Source organism: Corvus moneduloides, chromosome 9 (assembly GCF_009650955.1).
Source record: "Corvus moneduloides isolate bCorMon1 chromosome 9, bCorMon1.pri, whole genome shotgun sequence".
Lineage (NCBI taxonomy): Eukaryota > Metazoa > Chordata > Aves > Passeriformes > Corvidae > Corvus > Corvus moneduloides.
The window spans coordinates 13,091,737-13,111,790 of record NC_045484.1 but is presented as its reverse complement, the minus strand read 5'-3'; positions in this window follow the sequence as shown (position 1 = coordinate 13,111,790).

The window sequence follows — 20,054 nt, the reverse complement described above, 5'->3', positions numbered from 1 at the left end:
AGTGAGCTGGTGAGCAGTCAGGCTGTTTGCTCTGTGGCTCTGGTGGGGTCCTGCTGTGTTGCTTCACCGCCTTCTTGGCAGATCTAAGCTCCCTTGCTGAGCTGTCTGGACCTCAGACTTTGGGGCTATCTTCAGTCTCATTTTTCTCCTCTTTCTCTCAGCTTCCCCTGCAGATCTCTGCACAGTTTCTGAAGCTCTGAAAGGCAAAACATTGCATCATTCAATACAGTGTCCACAAGAGAACTGAAAGTAGCAGATGGTTGTTATTCTTTCCAATTTCCAGCACAGATTAAGAAAAAAAATCTTTTATTTGAACTACCACCCCTTTGGACTTTTTCCAGTGTTGAGACTAAAGATTTTGTTTTTTAATACCTCTTCTCTTACAGCTTGTATTTGAAATAAGACTTACCCCTAGTGTCTTTATATGCTATGCATTCATCTGCTTGTGTGTGGCTGTTCAAGAGAGCCTGGCGCTGAGAAGGGCAGCAGGGCTGGAGGGGAGCTTGCTAAGTGTGAGGGGAAGTGTAGGAAGGGCTCAGTTTGCCTTAGTGACATTGGAAGTAGTGTAGGTACCTATTTTGAAGAATTAATTAAATTTTTTTGTGTGTTAAGGAAATCAGAAGGTTGATTGTTTAGAAATAAAGAAGAGCTCAAAAAGATACAGAACAAAATAGTTTGCTGGACTAGCTCCCCTGAGGCACAGAAAAAGCACTGTGGTCTAATCTAGTGCAAGTAGCAGGGCAGTTCTGCTTTGCAATCTTATCACCATTACAGAACACCATTTCTTAAAGTTCCATTTTATGTCTTGGGGCAATACAGTAAAATACAGTTCTATAAGAAATGATTTGAAACAGAAGGGGCTAAGTGTCTGCCTCTTATTCCTACCACAGTAATACCTATTTTTGTGAACTATCATGTGAATGCAAATCACTGTTATATCATGTTCTCCCAAAATAACCTCTTCTGCCTATTAATATGTTGTGCAATATGATAAACCCTGTTAGAATGCTGTGAAATACACTTATTAAAATGGTGGGACAAAGTGCTGTGGCATGTGTTTCATACTGTGGATGAGTGCAGTGCTATGAAATGCTCCTCCCCAGCCCCAATGTGCAGTGGAACTAGTCCCATGATGCACAAACTAATGTTTCCTAGATTTTAGACTGCCTCTGGCTCTTGTGTTCATCTGAGAACTGGAGTAGTAGTTGAAGTCTTTCTCCCCACCCCCATCAGTTTGTGAGTCTGTCTTATTGACCTGTGTATTGTGGATCTCATCTGGGAGGGGATTCTATCTGTGCCCTCTAATATTGACCATCAGCTTCATCCTTGCCAGAAGTCTGCCTGTCTTGTTTTGATTTGTTCTTGGCTGTCTTACAAGTGTCATTCCGTTCTTTGATCTGGAGGACCTTTCTGTGACCCCTTTCAGCCACTCCATTAACAGTAGCTTGGTATGGCTCCTGTTGTGTTATTTTTCTGAAAAGCTGCTTATTTCAACCCCACAAGATAAAGAAGACTATTTCAGCCTGACTCCAGTTGAATGTGAGAGTGCTGCAGTGTTGTGGTGATGACTGTGGTTATAAACAATTGCAAATGGATTTCTCCTGCCTGGGTTGCTATGGCTAAGGAGCAGCAGCCAGCCTAGAGCTACCTGCACTTTCAGTTGCTTGTAGTGGGCTGTGGAGTACTACGTGGTGGTAGCAGATGTGGGTCTAAACCATCACAGCTGATAGTTCATGGTAATTTTATAAGCAGGGAATTTAGTATACTCCAAGAGGAGCTTGAGAGGCAGTGTTGTGGCAGATAGTCTGCCTGAAGAACTGTGTTCACACATAACTCAGTGGAATTACTGACACTTATGCCAAGTCTTTTTCCCCCTTTGACTTCAGTGAGCTCTTTGAATCATAGTTAAGTCAGCTGTGACACTACAAAGTGACCCTTATTTTTCTGTTTTCCTGTGATTGGGCACAGTGTGCAGAATGTGTGCTGCATGATTTGAAGAAGAGATGTATTCTGGCTTTTGATGCAGCTTCACCATAACCCGTTGCTGTTGGAGTAGTCCCAAGGGGGATTGTGTTGGTGCTCGCATAATTTGCAAAGGAGGAAAGGCATGCAGGTTTCTTCTGCCTTTCTCAGAGAGGATATTATGCTTGTTTGGATTGTTCACACAAGGAGAAGTAAGCATTTTTTTATCGAGACCTTGTTTGTGAAGTGCTTTGAAAAAAATCTCTTCTATGGAACTCTTATGTAGAGACTGATGTCTGTGAAGAAACAGAGTCCCTGGTATGGGGAGTTCTTGTTTTCTGCACTAAAGATAAAAAAACTAACAATGCCTTGAGTAAATTCAGGGTAAAACCAATAAGAGTAGCTTAATCATTTGTTCATTGCAGAGTCAGTGGGTAGCTGCTGTCAGCTGTGGGTTGGCTCTTCCCAAGGCCATACTAATACTCTAAACTTGAGGATTCTTTTTGCTTTGACTGTATGACTGTTGACTTCTTAGTTTTTCATTCTCAACAGCAGGGATTTTTTTTTGTCATTAAAATAGTTTTGTGGTGTAAGAAAAAAACCCCAAGCATAATCAACTTTCCCATTTCTAACATCCACTGCATGCTCTTCAAATTGGTCCTGGCATTTCCCATAACCTGCAAACCCATTTTCTGGGTAGCTTGTTTCTGTCACCCCACCTCTTTTCTTGTGCTGTGAAGTTATAACTTTTACTTTAAAGGATACAAATATCTGAATAATATAGTATTCTGTTCTATGAAATTCTAAATCATTGGACTATTTGGAAACCCTTTTTGAAAGCTTTTGGGTGTTTTCAAAAATACTAAACAGGTAAAAAAGAAAAGGGAAGCAAAGCACACTGAAGAGTGTGGCTGTGTTCTTAGTTACTGATGTCAAGAGGTGTATCTATATTTGGTTCACTAATAGCCTTTCTCTATATGTGGAAGAGTATGTGATTTATTCAGTAGATATTTATTATGGCTGCCTATTGAGAACAGCACTGAAATACCATATCTCATTTTGCTGTGAATGAGGGGAAGAAAGCCTTTCAACATGAGGTTTGTTATTTATTAGAGACTAGAGCTGTACAATTTATTTTATGAATTCTAATTAGGAAAGCATTTTTAGTTAATGTACTGTTTGCCAGCTTCTGAAAACCCTCTTGTAACACAGTGGTCACTAATGAATAGGTTTTTTAACAGGTAATTTTAGATAGTTGTGTACAAGAACTCAGAGTGCCTGGCTCAGTTGTGTTTTCATTATGATTAGTCAGCTAACTAGGGTAGGATTGGACTTCTAAATTCAGTTGCTAGTTTTCAGTGCCTTGGTACTTGAAGCTTCTGCTTTTTACAGTGTTGTCCTGTCCTCTTCCACCCCAAACCTCAGTGTCACCTAGGTTGCTCTGACAGGTGAATATCCATCATTTTGATGAAACGTGTTAAAGGTATATTGTTTAGGAACCCCTGAACAATTTGTTTTGCAATGCCATCATTAAAAACTCTGTGGCTGGATATATGTGGCATCATTTGGAATATGAAGAACAGAAATGGTATTCATAACATCATCTTCATTTTATGTCATATCTCAGACTTTGTTCACAATGTGCCAGAAGTATTTGTGCATGCCTGAAAGCCCTTTAAAAATTCAGGGAGTGTTCCGGATTTCACAAGCGGCATGATCCAGCCTGTGCCTGTCATGCTTTACTGTAGCAAATGAAAATTAAGAATACACTTATATTTAAAGAGCTCTGGACATTAGTTTGCTGCTAGGTTTCATTGAAAGCTTTACTATTTTGTGACTTTTGAGAAGGACAGCTTTGGGGTTGGGTGTGCAAGGTGGTGTTTAGAGATGGGTATACCTGTGGCAGTTTGATACACTAGCAAGTAAATAACGTGGAGCTTATGAACTGTAAATTTAAAAATCTTGACTATCTCTGACTTTTTAAATATCTAAGATGCACTTAGAATCCATTTACATGAGGGAATCTACTACCTCTGCAAATCCAGTTTTTTAATGTATCACCATTTCTGTAAGTGTAAAACACTTCTTTCTTAAAATGGAATTAGTAATTGGGTTTGGATTTTTTTTGTGTAAATGATATCACTTGTTACCTGTCTGATGTCATCTAATCTGGAACTTTGACAATCACAGTTCCCTTCATTCAGCTGTGGAAGGGTGCACATACTGCACATAGAGCTGTTTCCAGCTGCCCTGGGGAAGGCTGCAAGGCCACTTGGCAGCGACAATGTCCTTGGCTCAAGATGCGTGCAGTTGTGGGGGTAATTGTTGTTGCTCCAGAGTCATCTGATAAACCAGAACTCTGAGAGAACAAGAGAAGGTCTAAAGGATTGAAGGTCAAGGTTTTAAAAGGCTTAGATGGGATATCTGCAGTGGGGTGATCTTGCTTGCAGGGGAGGATGTTGTAGAGAAGCTGACTGGCTTTAATGTCTGACCTGTCCAGGCCCCAGTGGCTGTTTCCTACAGCAGCTGGATGTGTGAAGTAGCTTAAGGATGCCTGACTCCTACAGCATGGTGGCTTTTAAAAGCAAACCCTTACGTGTTCTGGGTACCACAGGCAGGAGCACCACGAAATAAATGTTCTGTAATGGTTCGAATACAGCAATCACTTGTTCAAGTACTTTATATTTAGGTCTTTAATGAGAAAATGACTGCATGTTAGATCATGTAAATCCACTAAGTGAGAAAATTATAATTTGAGGTTTATCTTTGGAATGGATGTCTATTTTGTCAATTGCAGAGATGCTACCTGAAGTTAAATATGCTTTGGCAGGCAGTCATTCTTCAACTGTGGTATTTTAACTAGTTGAGTTACTGTTTCTTTGATTATGGCAGCTGGCAGATATTTCATCATCATTAACAGCTGTAGGTTATGGAGACCCATATATTTCTCACTCAATAAGAATTTAACCTATTTCTACTTGCCTTATGCGGTTGCTGAAACCTTTTCATGAAGAAGGAAAAAATTTACCTTTTTTTTAAAATCTTTTGTAGCAGAACAATAGTGCATTTGAGAACTCCTTCTTCCTAAGGATAGATCAAAAATTCTGTGTAAAGATTGTCATTCCCCATCTCTAGGGGTTTGTAAATGAATTTTTTAGAATTCTGTGTGCCTAATTCCTATGAAGTTTCACAGAACTTACTTGTGTCCAAATTGCATTTAGATCTTTGGCCAGAGAAAAATTTTTGTACTTGTGCTAAGTTCAGTAAAACTATATAGATTTCTACCAAGTAAGGATTAAGTTTAGGCAGCCTAATATTTTCAGTAGGTTTAGAATTTTTTAATAAAGAAAAACTTAAACTGGATATTAGTTCTTAAAATCACTCAGCAGTAAATGTTTTTCTTTGTCTGGAACTTGCTCCCACATATGCTCATCAGAAGCTTCAGAATTGTTCCTACTTAAGCTGCCAGCTTTCTGGATTTGTGACAGATGCAATGCTTCCAAAAGAGGAAAAAGGAGCAAGATTCACTTCTTTGCTGCACCCCAAGTGGTTTGCTGGGTTGTTGACACCCATTTGTCCCTGAGGGTGTGGATGTTGGATCCCCAGCAGTGCACATCAGAGTAGTGCTTGTTCTGAGCATGGTGTGGCTGGAAGTTGTATGGTTGGTCCCACATTGTTTTTAAGACCATGCGATTTAAGCTTAAAAGATCCCAGGAAACATCCCTTTTGCAACTGCTAATATGAAAATAAAATCTAGTACATGCATTTTCATTTAAGTTAAGGCTGCTGTTTTTCCTGGATCTGACTGCATTTTCTACCTGGGTAGATTTTCAGATGGCAGAGCTAGGCTTAGAGTTTCTAGATGTCTGTGACCATCCAGTTTGGATGTTTCCAGCATAGACACAGTGATGTTTCTGGGATTTTCAAAGCAGTAGCAGCCCTCAGGTGCTGCTGCACTTGATGTGGGGTGCTGTGCTTGAAAGCCCCGTGCAGGTTTTCTATAAATGCACCCTAAGATCTGGGCATGGCAGAATACCTGTCAGGTATTTGGGAGCAGGAATTTACTACGGATAGCAAAAGCAGGAGAATTGAAACCATGAGTTGGAGCAGCTTTCCATAGACCATTGCTGGTTTGGAAACCTCTGGCATTTCCCTGCAGATTCAGCTACATGTGTTCATCACCCAAACAATTGCCTTTTCTTGGCCTCTAGCCATTCCTATTTGTTAGAATTGTGTCCTTTAAATGCTGTTTATTTTTTTAGCATTTCTTGTGATCACCTTCTTTGTGCTTTCCCAATTCTGTGCAATGTAATCATATATTAAAAATACAGTTGATGTTTTCAAGTCGGCAACCTAGAAAAAGGGCTGAAAGGGTGGAACTTTTTAGAGTTGCTTCTTGAATGGGCTTTGCTGTCTGATCAAATGTGGTTTTATGTGTGTAACTGTAAACTTCTTAATATGATCTAATATTCCAGAACCAGGTCTTCAAGCTTGACATCCTTGGTGTTTTAATATGGCTGAAACATCTGTTTAAGGGTTATAGTAACATTTTTCTACAGCATTTTATATGGAAATAGATCTGTGTTTCTGGAAGAAATTAATGATTTTATCTCTGGAATCAAAGTATTTATTTTCTTGGTTTAGATTCTCTTCTTTTATGTGAAGTCTGGTCTCTACTTTTCCATGTCAGTGGGTGTATTTAAACTGTTAATTACATTGACCTTTTTCTGGACAGATGGCTAAATAGATTGCAGCAGTTGTAAAGCCTCTTGTTCTGCTGTGCCGAGTTTTCATTATGTTCATAATGCCATCAGGTTATAGGGTCCTTTTTTTCAACCTAGTCCACATTCAGTCATTTCAGCTGAACACTGTCACCATTCATATTAAAAAAATTTTGATCTAGTCAGAAATGCCTGCCTGTGGCAGTTACTCCTTGTAGCATCCCTACAGGTGCTTTTGCCAATAAGTGATTGCTTCCATGTGACAGGGAGAATGGCTGTCCTTGTAATTAAGGATAGTGGCTGCCAGCCCTTGTTTATAAGCTCAAGATCATGAATAAATACTTCATGTTTCTATTTTATTTCCTCCTAATTTAATATTGCTATTGATAGCTCTCATAGTTTCAAAGGATTGTCCACCTTACACCTGCTGTATAAGTTGCTTACTGTGCACTAGCCTACTGATTACTTTCCTTCCTCAAAATTGTATTTCATTGAGGGTATGAGTTTAAAGTATTTCTGGGTTTTAGAACATTTCACCAAGGGTTTACTTGTTTGCTACAAATCCTGCTAAGAGGCATGTCTGATAGACTACAGCTTATGAAAGAGTTTAGAAATCTAGGCCTCCAACTAATTACTGTGAGGGAATAGAATACAGTGGAACAGCTCAAACCTGTCCTTTTTGTCGTGAAGTTATTTATTTTGTAGTGGATTTCTTAAAATCAGTTGGGAGACAGTTTCACTGCTGTAAAAGAAACTCTAAATTTCATTCTGGAGTCTGAATAAAATGAAAACATCAGTATATTTGAAAGAAGTTTTCTGGAATTGCTTGTTTTAGAATAATAAAGATGTATGATCAGGTTATAGTTGCCAGATGCTAAGTTTAATTTGCTCTCTGTTGTAACAGACCAGGGCTTTCATTTTAGATGTGTTTAACCTTGAGCATTATTGGTATCCAAGGGAGAGAAGCTTTCTTGAATTGTGGTAGAATGGCAACAGGACTCAGACATTCAGAAGGTGCAGAATTCTGCAGGCTGTACTCCTGTGATGTCTAAAGCTGTGCTGGGACATCTTGGGGCTAGAAAGTAGAAGAGGAGGCTGGGCTCAGCTGTAGAACACAGCAGAAAGCACAGCAGGACTGTGTCAACAGTTCAGCAGCACTGAGGGAAGGCAGCCTTTGTCCCCACCTGGGCCAGGGCTGCTCTGGAACTGTGCTGGCAAAGTCACAAACTCCTTGTGCCAGCCAGAATCCCCTTTAGAGTGATGGCCTTGGCCAAGCTCACAGTATAAAGGATCAGAGGTCTAGGAGGCTCTATATTTATAGAGAGTCTCTATATTTAAAGATACTTAAATTTTACTATACAGTTTATGTAAAGTTAACTGGATAAAATTGCTGAATCAGGTTACACCAACCTTGCCCAACACTGGCTAAAGATGATGGGACTTAAACAGTGATACAATAAGTGAATCACTGTTTAGAATGATAAACAAATAATAATAATAATATCTGTGTTTTACAATAGACTGGTACCTTTTTTTTTTTTGCCCTGAAAATGTTGTCTTTATTGGCTGTGAGATTAAACTGTAGTTGAAGGGAAGCCATTAGGTTTGTGTTCCCAACTTCCAATCTAGTTTCCTTTAATAAAAAGGAAACCATAGCCCATATGCTAACAATCTTTGTAGGAATTATTTGCTATGTACACATATATAGTTCTTTGGGAATTGAAGGAAAAAAATCACAAGAAGTCACAATAGCTCTGACTATTGTTTTAGAGCAAAGTAAAGAAAAGGGGGAAAAATGAAGCTCCTGTGGAGATAATTGAAGCTGAAACATTTCTTGTGCTCTTAAGAGCTGCAGAAAACAAATTGTATGAAAAAAACAAAGGGGGAAATGTCATGTGCCAGCTCTCCTCATTTTCTTCTTGGCTGTGTGCCCAGTCTCTAAACTCATACTAGGCTTTGCCATGGCAACGATATCAGTGAGGTGTTTTCTAGTCCAGAGTGTACTTCTTGCTACAGGTTTAGGGAGTAGAGATTTGGAAACTGTCTGTAATCTTATACTTCACTAAACATGAACCTTTGGAATAAGTGGGTATTCTGGGTGACCAGAAAGGTTAAAAAAGAAAAAAAAAATCAGCTTTCAAAAAAGCAAATGGAACCAACTCTGCAATAAGATTGCTTTATGCTTTTTCCTATGGAAAAGAACTACTGACATGCCATGCTTGGAAGGGCATGGAAACAAGACTAAGCTGTGGGTTCTCTAGTATTCTCTACTGAAGAAAACCCCGGTAAAGCATTGTTTAGAGCAATAGATTGAGGATCAAAAGGGTGACAGAATTTCAGTAAGAGAAGAGCTGGTACTAAAGAATTTAAAGCTACTTAGAGACATGAATTTTCTATGGATAGGGCATTGTATAATCTTAACCTGGATTCTTGTGTTGAATTATTCTATAAAATTTGGGAAGGCAAACCTTGAAGAGGCAAGAGTACAGCTCATATCTGCAAATGAATTCATGCTGAAGCTATAATAATATAGAAATATTCCTTTTTGCTGCTGTGTCAATTCATTGAGAAAAAGCATTAGAAAGGAATTATTTCAGTATCAGATGTCCTGAAATTTTGTAGAAACAAATACAAGATTCCTTTGTTTACAATTTGTACAACACTGTTTTGGTGACAAATCCAAAACACAGCACCATGCCAGCTACTCTGAGGAAAATCAGCTAAATCAACTGTAACCCTGCCCAAACCAGTACAGTCCTCTTTTCTCATTTCCCCTCTTTTAGCAGTTGTGTAATTGTAATTATTCAAGGAAATGTTTAGTGAGCTGAGTTAGGCAACTGAAGGATGAGAAAAAAGAAATGCGCTTTTACCAAGAGAACCATCTCCTTACATGGTTTGCAGTACACTCTCACAAGCAGTTGAATCTCTGTAAGTGAGGCAGGACTGGTTCATCAAGGTGCTGCTCATCAAGGCTGTGTCTAACAAGCATTTCTCAGATCACAGTGTGGCATGAAAAGCAGGGGAGGCAGGATGTACCACCACAAAAAGAGGATTTTTGGAAGAAAATTTATTCAGTGTTTGCAGTGGAATATGATTGCATATTTTATTGAACAAGTACATATTGGGTTGAAATAGCAATTCTTTATTAATTTTGAAATACATTTTCTTGATAAAAAGGGAATGACTTTCTTGTAGCTGAATTGGAATACTCTGCTTCGGTGTAACTGAGTGTTTCTACTTCTGACATGGAATGAGCAGCTTTTTAATGTAGGCAATAGAAGCAAATTTTCCTGTTAATGCTGCTGTTTACCTGAAGAATAGCTCTGTTTAAGAGCTCTGGATATGAACACAGAATCTTTTTTCAGCTCCATGCTGTTCGGCATTTTTTCCCGAGAGGGTGGATATGTTCCTCAGCCAGCACTTAATAATGACAGACAATTATTGAGCAAGTCCTCTACAGTGAGTACTCTCTTGAGTGTTCTGGTGGTGTCACTTGTATGACACTTGTCAGTTGGTGACATTGAGCTAGAGCAGGGTGTCATTGAGACTGAGGCTGGCACCTCTGAGAGAACCGTGGAGGTGAGAAGCCGTGGAAGAGATTGAGCAATGCAGGTTTCAGGGTGCTCGAATGAGTGGTAAGGGAAACAAGGAGGTGGGGTAGTAGTTGCAATCAATTTAAAGGCAAGCAAATCTATTATTTAACTAATTTTTTTCTGCCAACAAAGAAGGAAAAAAAAAAAAAAATCAGATTCTTTGGGTAATGTTCCACCCTTGGTTCTGATGCATTTCCTGTTTGCTGTTAACATCCCTTGTGTGATGACCCCAGTTTTGGCTTGGAAGATGTCTCCCTATCTCTGTACTGCTGCAGTGATATTAGTTCCACATTCACAGAGCCCAGTGATTCAGGTGTGCTGATGTAGGGAGGAGCAGGATACAAAAATTACTGTCTTGTATTGCTTCTGCTGAAAAAATTTCTGTATCACATTGGAACTTGAAATAGTTCTTTTAAATTAAGCAAGAGGAAAGGGAATTTCTAGCAAGGATACCTTTGAATGTAGTGTATCCTGAAAACAGAAAGTTGTCAAGTTTTTAGTATTTCCTTGATATCTTGTCAATACGTTTATATTATAGATGACGTTCAACATTTAGGTCGTACATAAGGAATCACAAACTTGGCATTGCTGTGTCCATTGCTATATCAAGTGAGATAGAACTTCAAGTTTTTAGGTTTTTTTTTTTAGTGTAACTTGTGCAGCTATTTGAGTACTTTTCTTTGTTTTTCTTGCAATAAACCAGAGAGATTTGTGACAAAACCCTCCCAACGTTTAACATTTGCTATCATCCCAACAGTTCTTTTAACAGGATTATTGAAACTTACAGCAGAGTGCTAGGAAGATGTAGTAAGTTCCAGGACTGTCTATAGAGGCAGGTCACCTCATAAGTGCTTAGTGCTGTATACAATGCATTTTATTAAGCTGTTTGGTTTGCACAAAGTAGCCCAACAACAGTGAATTGCAGTTGTTCCTTGCTTGTTACTAAAGGAGGCCCCTGGCCTCTCATTGTTCTTTGTTATATCCCTAAATGTTGCATGCCTTTCACTTTCTTAATAACCATTTAATGTTTTTTAAATAATAAAAAGCTGCACCTGCCTGGTATTGTCAGGAGAAGTGCTTCAGTCTGTTTTGGAAAAGGACAAGGGTCACTGTCTTAGTGTGAAAAATTGCCTCAGAAAAGTTCTTTATTTATATTATGTTTTTATTATGATTTGCAGCTTTCAGGGAAATGTATCAATTTCATCCTTGTCTATTTCCTCTTTTCACCCCAAGAAAGAAGACAAAATTCAATTTTGAGCCTTGATGGCTTCCTAACTGTTGTATCTCAAGATGTGCTGTTAACTAACATGTGCTGGTTAGGATGGATCTCCAGTAGGATTGTGAATGGCACACATTATCTGCGCCATCATGGGGGATTTTCTTCAGCTGTGGCTTCTGCTTGGTAGTTCCATGCTATCATTTTATACATGGGCATATTCCTTCAAGCTAATAAAGCAGCTCTTTGCTATGCATGACCCGCTCTGTAGTGTGACTGACTGATAACTGCAGCATTTTAAACCTGGCACTACGTTATTAGACCTGCTGCCAAGTCCTGGTTATTTGTCAGAAGTATTTCTTGCCACTGGAACTTCAGATTGATTGAAAGTAATTTTATAGGGTCATTGCAAACTTGTGGGATGTAAAGTGCTGGGATCCATCGCAGCCAAGGCATTGCCTACCAAAGTTATGGATGTGGAGATATGTGTTTATATGAAACCCCCCACAAAAATGCATTCCTCATGGTACTGTGTCAGTCTGTCTGTATCAGGTATGAAATCACTTCAGCTTTACTCTTTGCTATAAAGAAATTTATCTAGCTGCTGAGAGACCTTATTTTCCTCAACTATAGGTACACCTTAACGTGAGGCAGGTATTGATGTAGTTTGGGGAATATAGGATGGCTATATTCCTGTCTTTGATGGAAGTGTATTATTGCTTTTCATGGGAGCTAGGTCCATTTTGCGCTTTAAGGAATAAATCTCTTCGAAGGCATACTTATGCATCTTTAAGATAAAGAGTGGACTTGGTAAATCTGATTCAGTAGTGCCTGTTAGAAGATCTAAACAATGTTGAAAAAAGAATTTTTCCCATACCAGGCTGCCATAAAGTCCAAAAGAAACCCACTGAAGAAACCACCTCTTTCCTCTGACATTCTACCTCAGCTGAGATCTCCAGAGTGTGGGTTCCCTGAAGTATAAAAGCAATATGGCAGTGTATTCTATATAGGGAAGTCTGTCTGTCTTTTCCAGGCCACATTTGTTTAGAAGGGCTTGCAAAGTTAAATGTAGGAGCTACTGGTTCACTGAGGAAGACAAAGATGAAGGAGAAAGGTGTTTCCTGTATGCAGAGTATATCACGTGTGTTTCTCTTGTTAAGGTGTTTATTTTGCAATATATGGAAGTGTTTTAAGAACATTTATTATATTTTCCTTGGAAGAATGGAACTATTAACTCAGACTTCACCAGGGATGATTTTTTGTGGTGTGATGACCTATTTTTTTACAACTGCTAAGACAGGTGTGTTGAGGGCAACAAAGTTTCTTTAGTAAACGCTTTCACTTTGTTCATTGTCTTAGCTTATGCAGATAATCAATAAAACAAGAAAGCATACGTTAAATAAGATGTAAAAAGCTTACAGTGATGCTCTATTCTTATTGGTGAGAGGTTCTAAGTAAATTTTTTCACATTAGCTGAAATAAAAAGGATCTGAGTATGTTTCCCATGAAACATGTGACAGTAATCAAAGCAATGAAAATTACCATGATTCAACATTTGTTTTATGGCTTCTGTGTACTGTTTTCCTAGTAATCCTACATTAGCCTAGAGTAAGCCCTGCATCCACTCTCAGACAAGGTATTTTTTAAAGACAAGCATTACATCAGAAGGACTTCTCTGGAAAGAAAGTGGAGAAAGGAACATGGTATCAAGTTATGAAGGCACTGAGAGCTCTTTGGGAAAAATCAACAATGTGCTGAAATGGAGACACACATGGTTTCTGTATAATGACTTCTTCTTGTCTTTCACTCTGTTCTAATGTAAAAATAACAAGTTTTGAAAGGCAAACTTGAAAAACAGTGCATTGGTCCTGTTTAATAGTTTACAGTCATGGATAAAGCGAGGCGCCAATAAGTAAATAGCAGAGAGTAGAAAAATACAGAATAGAAGCAGTATATGTGCATGAACAATCTACTTACAGTATGTAAGGCATGCAGCCTAAACCTTGCCTTACATAGGAGGAAATTCTTTAACTTATGTATGCAAATATCCTTCATTTGTTACCTTAGTGTGTAAGTGTATCTTGCACATGCTGAAGGCAAAGACCTCTAGGGTATGTGGAATGTAATACACTCATAAGCAACACTTGCATCATCCTATTAGGGACTTTCTGGAAAATCTAATACCAAAGTAAAAATGCAAAGTGGAACAGCAGTAGATGTTCTGTGAATATGAAAGACTGTTACAGAGGCAGGCATAATTTGCCTTGATTACTATGCCCTAACCCAAATATCAGATTTGCCCTGCTTTTCTGGATGGCAGGTTCTTGAATAGAATGGATGGAGAATAACACACTGGCAATAAAGTAATTCAGTCTTATGTTCCCTGTAAGTGTAGTAATCTTATAAGAAGTTAGTGTCAAAGACTGAGATTCAAAAGTTTGGATGATTTGAATTCCGACTGTCCGTTATCACATACTTGAGACTGGTTTTATTTGCAGGAGTTCCAAGTGCAGAAATAAATATTTTTATTTTCAAAATTTGTAATGCATGACGAATTTTGAAGCTCCAGCCAATATTAATCTCATTTTGCTGCAAGAACCATTGTCATGCTAAAATGGTACTCCAGTTCATGCTATTTTTCATTATAACTCTTTGAATCCTAAGAGTTGCAGTATAAAATAATTACAGTAATTTGAGGAGTCTTAGTATGTGAAACAATGGCCTTTTCAATTGCCTCATGGTGGCTGGGAAAATGAAATGATTAATGTATCTATTTGAAAACCATTTTATAGAATTGTGTCTGACCGTGATAGAAAAAGTAGGAAACAAACATCACTTCTCTTTAGACAATGTGTATTTTTTTTCTCTTCAGTGAGAAGTAATTCAGTTTGTAGTCAGCTACTAGATGGCAGATGTTGTACAAACACAGAACAAAGGCAAGATTCCTGTCCTAGAGACTCTATAATCTGTGTACAAAAAGGCAGCAGGTGGGTGCAGCAGATGTGTAAAACCAGAACAATGAGACGAGAGAGGTCAGCACTGGCAGGATCAGAGCTGACTCTGGGTTGTTCAGGTTTAGATGGTATTGTGGTCAATGGCTGTTTGGGAAGACTTGCAGGAGTATAAAGGGTTGTTCTGGAGAATCCTAATTTACTTATGCTGCAAAAACCTTTTTAGCAATTCAAAGCAGAATTCAAACACAGGTTTGACATTCTGTTTCCTCAGATCTCTTTGTGTTTGAGGTAGAGCTTTATGGAATGACCTATAAGATTAACCATCAGTGTCTCAATGCTAGTAATCATTTAGATAAGATTGAAGTATGCTTCTAATAATGACATAATTTGCAATTCTTACCTGCGGCTGTTTATGGTTAATCTCTTCTGAAGTGTGCAGTCATATCTTATTATCATCTGTCATGCAAAATTTGTGTTTCTGAATTAATATACAAAATCTGGTCAATAAATAATGGGACTGAAGAATACCACGGGTTTAGTTATTGTATTATTGTGGCCAAAATATATGGTAAATTGGTTATTATTACATACTGTCTTTTTATGCTGAAATTCTTTGACTTATTCTCAGAAGTTTCATCCTCTTTTCTATCTTGTCCTCCTTTTTCTTGCCATTAGACCTCCTTTCCATTCCTTGCTGAAATGACCTGTAAACAGTGGTCATACCTTATATTTTTACTGAGTTATTAGAGTATTCACAAAATTTATTTTCACTTGTAGCTAGAAAGTTGTCTATTCCATCTATTCAGTATTTGTAACACACCTTTAATAGCACATAAATATATGCTTTCTAAAACAACTACACAGCTTGGTGATATGCCTTTCAGTACTAATAGGACCTTTTAGCTTTGGATTTTCATGCTAAGATACGAAAAATAAATCTGTAAAAAGCAAGCTGTAAGAGACAAAAAAGGGGAAATATTCTGCTACTGTCTTGGAGTTGACTGTAATGCCTTTTTAAAGCTGCAATGAGTTTACAGTCCTTTTTCCATGTTGTATAATGTGTCACCACTCAACACAAGCTGCCTATTGCAAGATATTCAGCATTAAAGCCTCAGAACTATGGATTGTTGGAAGTTGAGGGAGATTATTCAGGGGAAGCATCATTCCACATTTACTCCATTTTAATGCCTTTTCTGTTGTTGGCTACTGTTGTAGGCAAGATAACGCTAAATGAGCTTCTCTTCTGACCCACAGAGGCTGTTATTTTCTTACTCAGTGTCCACTGATGGGAGCACTGATGAAATATATTTTGCAGTTCTGTGGGAATAGAGAGATGAAAACTTTCCTGTAATATTTTAATTTGATGGTATTAGGATTACTCTGTCACTTCACTAAAGAGTAACTTCTTTTGCCAAATCTAATTACTAATTAATAAATATAGTTATTAAATGAGGGAAAACAAGGGAAATTAAAGATCTTTGAGCCTTAGAGACAGGCTTTGAACCCAAGGGATCTGGTGTTAGGGGTGAGCTCTACAGTATGCTTGGGGAGTCCTTATTATTCCAAACTGCAGTTTCTTGTCTGTAAAATATGCATAATATTAATTATTTATTCCTCACTTCCTTTGTTTATTGAGAACTCAGATACACAGCTAGTTTTGTTAGCTATGACTTCAAGTGGAGCCTGGAAGCTCACATTTTGTTATAACCACTTATATTAAAGCAAAGTACTTCACCTGTTATTTAGGGCATACGATGTAATCTATGTAAAGTTAAGGAGTCTAAGAGCACATTTTACCTTATTTTTACAAATATTGATCCATATGCTATAATTCAAATATGAAGTATTGTTTTTTTCCTGGGAGAAAATCCATGTATTCAGGTCAGCTCAACAGGAGTTTTATCTGAATAAAGTCTTCAGCTCTAAGTCCAAGGGGACATTTTCCAAGAAAGAGGTTACTGGTGTAATCACAGGTTGCAGGATTAGGACCTGCAGGTAAAAGTAGTCAGACTTTGCAGTTGAAATGGAGCAATAGTTTTAGTTCTGTATTTCTGGGCTTTTACTACTGATTCTAAACGAACGTCTTCTCAATCTAAGCTTTTGGTGGAGTTTATTAAATGTATGCTAACAGTCAGTGCACAATCTATTCTTTTTTGCTGGATTTGAATACTCAGACACCAAGCAGTAAAGCATGAGTGACTGCTTTTTACAAGTCCAACAGCAGTAAGAAAGAAATAAAAAGCTGGTAAACCTCTTTAAGCACTCATTTACACACAGTTTTAGCCAGTGTGGGAGAGGCTTTTGTATTCTCTCTTTGCTTACCTGTGTACATTTATATTGGCACTTAGAAAACTGAATTCCCACTCAACCCAGCACCAGGGCTTTAAACGTATTTGCAGTTTTGCACACAATTGGATATATTGGTATCTGACATGACATTAAATTGCTTTTAGTGAGAGTAACAGCTAAAGCAGATTGCTACCATGTTGTGATTACTGAGAAGTTTTTATTTTATTTTATAATAGCCAAAACTTATAGAGCATTCCAGGGTCTGTACCAGCACCTTGTCCATAAATAAGACAGAAATCATATTATTCCTTTAGGGGTTTTTTCAGGGTTTCATTATGTATTCTTATCACCTTTATTCTGTGTGGGTGCATTTTATAATGCCTTTTCAGTGGTACATGATATTTGTATTCCACTCAGTACTGACACCACACTCAGCTGCTCTGTTGCAGCTGGGGACACTGCAGAGGAATTATTGGGGCACTGGGCTGTTGGAAAACCTGGCTGGGGACATGACAGGAGAAAAAGCTGCAGTTGAGGGATTTTTGGTTCTGAGGTATTGTTGGAGAGAGCAGTGAACAGGGTCTTAGGACAGCTGGGCTTCTGACGTGAAAAATAAATAAGAAAAGCAACTCGGAAAATGAGAATCTCAGCTGGGAGACATTTCTTACTTCAGTTTTCCCTGCTACCTCTCCCAGCAGCAGCAGTGCTACTTAAAGAAGTAGGATGTTGTTCCAAGGGTGGGAGGAGAAGAGTGTAATGTGAAGACAGAGGCAGCTTACTAATGCAGAAGAAGCTGTCAAGCTTCATAAATTTAAATATCTGCTCCTAGTTCTGGTTAACCTTCTACACATACATGGTGTATGCAAACAGTGACTTTGGGAATATCTTGTGCTGTTAATATATAAACATAATACCTTCTAGAAGCGTTCTTTTCTCACAGAAACTGTCAATCATTGCCTCTTTATGCTTGATGGTATTCAAATTAAATGTAATGCTACAGTTTCTTTGCAAGTTTCTATTCACCATAAGAGATCCTGGAAATGCTGCGTTACACTCTTGTGACCGGCAGACTTGCCTGATTTTTATTTCAAAATGAAAAAATTATAAACTATACTTATTTGGAGGGGACCCTCATCCCCCCAGTCCTCTTCTGAAAGTAATGCTATTAAATGAACAAGGGAAAAAACTGGCGTTCAAAAAGGTTTCTTCAGCAAGGATTGATTTACCAACTTTGCCTTCTATAGACTGAAATCCCACTAGTGAAAGTCTTCTTCAGTATCTGTTTGTGTAGCACATTGGTTTAATAGGGCACCAAGAATTTCTGCTTTCTTTGAAAGATCTTTAACAGGGCTCCATGTATTGGGAAAATGTTGCTAACCTTGGCATAGGATGATCTGCATTTCAGTGGGAGGAGCTGTAGTGTGACGATAGGTGTTTATTCTGAGTGCTTTCAAAAGGGAAGTGAGTTATTGTGAGAACTGTAAACCTTGTCATTCTTAAGCAGCTAAGAATGAACCTTTATTTTGCAATGCTGTCAGCTTCATCAACTACTGTATTATGTGGGGTTTGTAGTTATGTTTTTTTGGTCTTTTTTAAAAAGTTTTTATTATTATTTCGAACTGAGATGTTTTTAAACCTGAGTATTGGAGCTTCTATAGGACTGGTTTCTTTCTTTCAGTGGCGCTTGTGTGCCCAAATACCTTTTAAAAACTTGGATCCAGGTACTTTTAAGTTTCTTCAAGTTTTTGAATGCCTTTACAAAGAGGGTTTAAAATGCCTACTTAGTTCTGTTCCACTCCCATCTTTAAGTGTGGAAGCACGGGAAACTACTGGAGTGTGTTCTCAGGGAGACTGTTGTGGCTGTCTCATCAGAGATGCCCTAGAGCCCTCTTAAAAGCTTACTGAAGTCGATGGAAAGAATCTCTTTAACCTTGTAAGATTTTTATTTAGCCCATGAGCTTGTCAGGCCTGTAGCTGTCACTTCGTTTTGTATTTGTACAGTTTTGGGCACCACAAGACTATTCTTGATTGATCTTTGGGCACTGTCACAGCAATATGCAGTTAACTTAAAGTATATAAGATTTTCATTCATTAATCATCTCTCATTTCATTTGTGGTACTCACTTCGTTGTACTTATGTCCTAGCAATTTAGAGAGAGGCAGGCAATAGAGAAGTTCAGCTTTCTGTTTCCACTCTGGTGACCTTTAGATTTTTTGAGGTCACAAGGTTGCAGTTTTGGAAACCCATGAAACCATATCATCGCCTTTTATTTAGGCTGGAACAAAAGCAGACTGTGGAATGTGTCATCTGTCTTGCAGTGGGATGGCCATTGGTTCTAAGAAAGGGATGAATGTTGTGGGAATCTCCTGGAAGCAGACATAGGTCAGGCTCCTAGTCTGTGCAGCAGCATCTGGAGCAATGGGTGATTGGCCATGATTCCTGGACACTGCTACAAGGTGTGTACTGTTGTAGAGAATATTATCTCTGTTGGAAACAGTGTGCTGCAGAGGAAGGGATTTGGATTTAGGAAGCTGTTGTCATGCTGCTGCCCTCTAACAGGAGCAAAATGCTTCACCTCAGTTTCTCTAAGGACAAATGCTCCTTTCTTCACAGACAGCAGGAAGAGTGGACTAGAGCAGAGTGCTGTTGAATAATTAATAGAAACTCCTGAACTCCCTCATGTTCTGATGATTTCTCTGCAATGGTGAATGCTGTTCAGGCTGTTGGAGGGAATGAACTAAACAGCTGTGGAGGAAAGCCAAGTTTTGTGCCCATGCTACTGTAAGTTTTGGCAGCTCGTAGAGAAGATTGGTGTCTGTTATACTGCGTGGTAAGATAGGGAGAGAAGACTGAAAATCTAAGGAAAGGAAACATAAAAGGCAAGATCCCGAACAGTTCAATATGCACAAACTTCCAGACTGCTCTGGAAGCAAGGGGCCAGACTCTAAAATGCTTAGTGTGTTCCTGGGCTATGTGCTAAAGTAGCTGTACATCAGGCTGACCTGACATGCAAGACTGTGGCTGGGGCTTTGTCGTGCTGGCAGGCAGTAAAGGCCTTTTCACTGGCTCAGCTGCCCCCTGGCAGTGGGATCTGGCTGTGAAGTCAATAAAGCTACATACATGCACAATCCAAATCTCCCATGGATTCAGGCCTAGGTCTTCCCCATAAGCAGGTAGGACTTTCTGTCTGCATAAATTTTTGGCTCCCAGATCTTGTACATCTCATTCAGGCCATTGTGAGCATCCACAGTGTTAAACAACCATGTACTGAACCACATGTCCAAGCAGGTAATGCAAGAAGTTTGCACTTTACTTCTG